The following is a 6958-nucleotide window of genomic DNA, read 5'->3' on the forward strand; positions in this document are numbered from 1 at the left end:
GTTAGGATTTAAATTACCCTATCCGTTAAAATTTCATAATCTTATCTATTTTTTACTATTTTTTAAATTATACCTTTAAAGATTGGATAACTAACCTCAATATTTCACAGGAATAATTTGGGGGCAATTGTTAGGGCCAGGATCCCAGAATCACATTTAGAATCCTCACAACCTTAGGATCCTTAAACATACTTCATGATCCTGATTATTATCATTATTTACTAACACCTATAATGGTTATAATCTCGTTTCTTATTTACACGTGTGCAGAATTAGTAAATCAAAGACTTATTCTCAATGGAGAATCGTCTTAACCAGGAAAAAGACCCGGAATACCAAGTCAAAGAATTGTCCATGTTGTGTGTGTTTTACATGTGTATTTATAGTCTAGGTTAAGTAAATAATTAAATCTTCGATATTTCCGGGATTCTACTAAGTTGGTATTTACAACGTGCTTTAACATGGTATGTCCAGGTCTTAAGCCTGGTTGGACTGATTCTTCGTTGAGAATTGGTCTTCCCTTGAACACTTCTGCACACGTGTTAGTTATGGACAAAAAACGACCGTTATAAATATTAGTAGAAAAAATAACGGTAATAGTCAGGATCCTGAGGTAGCTAAGGATCATAAACATTTGAGGATCCTGAAAATTGTGAGGATCATGGTCCTAACACTAAATGAATACAACATGAAGCTGAACCCTTCCAAATGCCATTTTGGAATGAGATCATGCAAGTTCCTTGGATACATGGTGGCTAAAAGAGGAATATAAGCAAGTCCGGAACAAATAAAATCCACCATCCATTTAAGATCCCCATCCTCAACAAAGGATATTCAGAGACTAACAGGAAGAGTACCAGCACTTGACAATTTCACCTCAAGATCCTCAGAAGGTGAAAGTGTTTCTATGACATCTTGAAGAAGAACAAAAGGTTTGAGTTGACTAGAGATCATGAAGATGATTTTCAAGAACTTAAAAATTATTTAAGTTTTGCACCCTTGCTAGTGAAACCACTAGATGGTGAACCACTCCTTGTATACCTTTCTATATCCTCTAACACTATAAGTACCGTTTTAGCCAATGATCTCAATGGGGACCAATCCCATATACTATGTAAGTAGAAGTCTTTTGGGTCTTGAGGCTAGGTACTCCCATCTTGAGAAAATAATAGTTGCATTAGTAACTGCTTCCTCAAACTTAAGACACTATTTTGAAACATATACTATACATGTAAGAGCTAATTACCCCATTAAGAATGTTATGTGAAAACTAGAGATGTTAGGTATGATGGTAAAGTGGTCCATGAAGCTAAGAACTGATGACATCAAATATGAACCATGAACAACAATAAAGTCACAAGCACTAGCAAACTTTGTGGCTGATTTCAGTGATGATCTACAAAGTGAAGTGGAATTGGAAAACAAGGAACTCCAAAAAGAAGAAACCAAGGGAAGATGGACAATATTCACTAACGGATCCTCAAATTTTAGTGGAACAAGCCTTGGGGTCATACTAAAGTTTACACAAGGGGACATCATATCCGAGGAAGTTAGCTGCGAATTCGATGCAACTAACAACAAAGCTGAATACGAAGCATTGATCATGGTATTATAGTTGAACAAGTATCTTGAAATCAAGGATCTTCATATATTCGTTGACTACTTATTATTAACTAATCATTTTAATGGATCCTATGTAGTGAAAGGCGAAAGGCTGGTACTATACCTCCAAATTCTCAAAAAGTTGTCCTTCGAATTTGAAACTTTCAGCCTAAGCCAGGTTCCTAGAGAAGAAAACGATGAGGCAGACACACTAGCCAACCTAAGATCTTCTCTTAGGATCCCAACATAAACCCCTATAACCCATATATTAGTCCCATCAATAGAAGATCCCTCCAACAAAACTGATAATCTCAATGACCTCGACCAAACAACCAACGTAGCAATAATCGAGGATCCTGACCTTCAACTACTTCCTCAATATCCTAATTGTTGGGATCCTGACATCTAGGATCCTCCTCAAAACTCAAGATCATGGATCCAAACCATTGTTAAATGTCTCAAGAATGACATGATCCCAAGTGAAGGGATAAGTGATAGTACCGTCAAGATGAGTATCTCTCATTTCGTGATGATCGAAGGAAGACTATACAGGAAATCCATGGAAGGCCTATACCTTAGATGCTTAGCGGATCATGAAGTTGCAGAAGTATTAAAAGATATACACGAAGGAGATTATGGCAACCACACTGTGGGCAAATCCTTATGCTCCAAAGTGTTAAGAACAAGGTACTACTAGCTAATTATGAAAATAAATGCCTTTTTATACGCATAAAAATGTGATGCTTGCCAAAGACATAACAACATCCTAAATCAACCAGCAGAACTGTTACATCCTATCATTTCCCCTTGGCTATTCATGAAATGGGGAATGGATATAGTTAGAAAGCTACGAAAAGCTCCTGGTGGAAAGATGTTCATGTTAGTGATGACAAACTACTTCTCGAAATGGATTGAGGCTGAATCCTTTATTCAAGTAGGAGACAAGGAGGCAGTCACATTTATCAAATGAAATATCTTGACGAGGTTCAAGATCCCTACTGAGATCATATGCAATAATGGATCCCAATTCATAAGCAAAAGAACAAGAGACTTTTGCACGAGTTGGGGGATTATAATGATAATGTCCACTCCTATTCAGCCTCAAGCCAACGATCAAGCTGAATCCAACAATAAGACCATATTCAACAATCTAAAGAAAATGTTATATGAGAAGAAAGGAAGATGGGCAAAGGAACTTCCTTTCGTCCTATGGTTAGATAGGACCACTTCGAAAACAGCCATTGGCCAAACTCCATACTAATTGGTGTTTGGAACGGAAGTTGTGATCCCTACTGAAGTAGTAATCCCAACAACAAGATATCAATTGTAGGATCAAGAGAACAACGATAGGATCCTAGCCTAGGTTGTTGACACTATTGATGAATTCAGGGATCTTTCCAGGATATGCATTGATGCTAATTAACAGAGGATCACTAAAGCATATAACAAGAACATCAAAGTTAGATGGTTCCAGGTAGGTGACTTAGTACTTAGGAAAACGTTCCAAAATACCAAGGGTCCCAATGCAGGCAAGTTGGCACCTAAATGGGAAGGACCATACCTTATTGATTCAAAAGCAGGAAAGGGGACATATTCGCTAGCTACCCTTGAAGGGAACATCTTTCCAAGATCCTGGAATGTCGTCCTTCTAAAATAATACTTCATATAAGTTGTATTTATCATTTTCAAACAAACTCAAGGTACGCTCTCTCTATCCTCTACTTTTATTTAATTCTATTTATTATTCTTAAAACCATTACTAACTTAAGTATCAGAAGGGCATTAGCCAAGATAATGTTGGGTTTTGAGCATTCTAACACTCCTAAGTGTACATGCAACCCTATATACCTTAGATCTATGTTTTCTTTATTATACATGCAAATATGAACTTTCCAAGGTATTCATGCTAACTAGGATAATAACATTAATTCGTATGAATATATTGTTGGGCTTTGAGCATTCTAACACTCCTAACTGTAAATGCAACCCTAAATACCTTGGATCTATGTTTTCTCTATTATACATGCAATTATGAACATCCAAGGTATTATCCTAATCTAGCATACAAAACAATAAAGATAGAATACATACCTCATTGATGTAGAAAGTCTTCATGAAGCTTCAGTGCCTAGTGCCCCAAGTGTGACACCTCAAATGGTTCACACAACACCAAATACACTTGGAATAACTTGAGAGAAATCTACACTTCATGAAATTGTCTAGCCCTTCTATAACCCTCATTAGTAGACGATTTTGGTGAATAATATGATGCTAATATAGTGTGTTACAATTAGGGTTACACCATGTAAACCCTAATTGTCATGACCTTTCATTTCCATAACCCATGGGTTATGTAACTTCCATGGAGCATCCTATGGGTTTAACCCAACTTGATTATCCATGGAGCTTTGGCCCACTATATAAGTTATGGGTGATTTTCACAATCAACCCATATATTTAATTAGTCTTCTTTTGACCACTTAATTAATCCTAGATTAATTCTTGATCAATACAAATTAAATAATCTTATTATTCTTATTATTAATATACTAGAACTTATAATATATTAATAACCATAAGTGTCTTATTTCTCTCATTTTAGTCTATCCAAGTGCATGATGCCATGCAACCCAAATGGACCATGTCGGGTCGGGTCAAGTCTTACGAATTATAGTTATGGACTTAGAAATTAATCCAACAGTCTCCCACTTGGATAAGTCTAAAACTATTATTGCGTATGACATCAGGAACTGAGTGGCAATCGTAGCTCTCAAAAGCTTCTGTTGAACTCTGACCTTGTAGATAAACTCTGACCTTTGTCAATGACTTGTCCATTAGATAAGGGATCATATATTCCTCCATTCTAGATATCATATGGACTGAGACATGGATTATAATCATTCTCTCTATGCATTTTTTGTTTCCCGATTTCCAATTTATGACGACTGACTAATTGAACAAATCAAATCAGTCCTGGCCCGGCTGAGCACTTCCATTTGTCATATCAAATCATCGAGGCGCCCACAGATATCGCTTTTATCCCGAAGGTAAAAAGAATGGATAAACTTCGACTCATATGGCTTGTTCTACTACTTGTTGAATCATACACAAAGGCACATTTTATAACACCGAGTTACCGTATGCGTTTTCGTGCAATCAATGTACAACCAACTCATAGTAACCACTCATATCTCTAGGTTTGAAGAATATAAGATATTATCGTCTCATGATCACTCGTGATAAAATCAATGAAATGATTCCAATGAGCGCGGGTTGAATCCAATACTCAGAACTTATGAGCACTCATGAGTGTTGTAGCCCTTTGTCCAACATCTTAGACCTCAAGCCAACCCATGACAGTCTTAATTCATATCTACTTCCAACATATCACCGACTGTGGATGGTTTGAATAACTTAGTCACTCAGGAAGAACAACCTAGTTATTCTGGAAGTCAAAACATGCAAAATGAAACATAATAATAATAGAATCTAATATGGTATCAAAACCTATGAATATAAATAAAACACCTTTTGTTTATCACCATATGATTACACGTTATTCATTGTATAATGTTTCAGCTATCAAGTTTATTCTTGAATTTAAAGTTGTTGGGATTAAAACCCTAATTGTGATTTGATGAACAAGATGCGGAAAATAAGAACAAACACAAATAATGAAGATTATGTCGAATGATCACTCGATTTATTGAAATATGAGGAATAAATTACACTTAAAGCATAGACTAAAGAATCTAACACTACATAAGAAACCTCACGTGGCGGCTACATTTTGCCTCACACTCTTAACCCTAATTATGAATAATACATGACTATTTATAGGGAAAAGACAAGTCTTGGGCTTTTAACCTAGAATTCATCAAAGGGGCCCATTGCCATCATCCATGGAGTGCTTTGAAACCCTACAATCTCCCCCTCAAAGTATGGAATGGATGACAATGTTTTAACTTCCAAAACAAGCATCTAGCAAATAAAAAGATCTGCAACGAGGAATATATGAAGCAATCCACGAATCTTGATTCTTCAATAGTCTTCAAACACGGGCTCTAGGATATATAAATCAAGCACTGAAGTAATGTCTTTAAACTTCATTGTCGAATGTAATCCCAAAGAATCTTCATGAAAACCAAACCCGCCATAAAAACCCATTTCAGAAGAAAGAAATTGAATCACTTCTTGTCTTTGAAGAGCTCCCCCTCCAAGTCACAACGATCTTCAAATAAGCTAATGATATAAGCCATCAAAAAAAATATCATGTAACAACCCAAACTTTAAGATTCGTAACGCCACTTGATCGAGAAAATACAAGAAGTCGGAGATATAACAAGTCCTTAGCAGAGCTCGATGAAAAACTTCTGCTGTAAAGGATACTTCTCTGTAAAAGCTTTAGTAGAGCTCGATGAAGAACTTCTGCCATAAAAGCTACCTTCATAATTCTACCACAAGCTTTATCAAAAATCTTCAACTTTGAAAAGTCACAAATCTAATTTCGAATGGCCATACCAAATTCTCCCCCGATTTATAATCAAAAACATGATTATAAAGCCTTCAAATGGTCATGAGAATGATCTTGAATGGATAAAAAATTACTAAGCTCCCCCGCGACAAAACGATATACACAATGAAGTATAAAATCCGAAAAAGTCGTGAAAAATTTGATGATATCACGAAAAACGACCTTCCGAACCGCCAAGACTTGATGGAATCATTATTTTGCTGTTCACGAAAAAATATGAGCGTAAAAAATTCAAAACTGTTCACCGGCCCTCAAAGTTGTAAACTTTTCTGAATACATGGCTGAAATTGTCACTTTGCAGAAATTCTGGGACTGAAAATGTAATTCTGCATCAATACCCCCTTTATTTGTGACAAAATCTGAAAATGGTCCATAATCACCAAGCTGTGAAAATAACAGGGACCAAAAGTGCCAATGCGCTGAAGTTGCAGGGACCATAAATGTAACATGTTTAACTTCTTCACCAATTAGACGTCTGATTGAAAGAACGGCAACAGCTACTCGATTCCAACGATCTGAAATAATAATACCAATTACGAAACCTTCGCACTGAAAAGAAGAAATTGTTCCAATCGTTTTCGTTCTGAACCGTTCGTAATTTTGAGCATATGTTCATTCCGAATCAATCCATCCACTTACACTTCCGATTGCGAGCATATTCCGATTGCGAGCCATATTCCGATTGCGAATTCAATGATGCCAAACTCCGAATCAATCAATCGCTCCGAGCACACAGTTGCGAATTCGAGTCTACAGGGACACCGATTCCGAGTCCATTCGCAGTTTCGATTGCGACTCGGTTTACACTGCATCAAGCAATTC

The sequence above is a fragment of the Lactuca serriola genome, chromosome 4 (genome assembly GCF_051521515.1).
Source record: "Lactuca serriola cultivar US96UC23 chromosome 4, Lser_US96UC23_V15, whole genome shotgun sequence".
Classification (NCBI taxonomy): domain Eukaryota; kingdom Viridiplantae; phylum Streptophyta; class Magnoliopsida; order Asterales; family Asteraceae; genus Lactuca; species Lactuca serriola.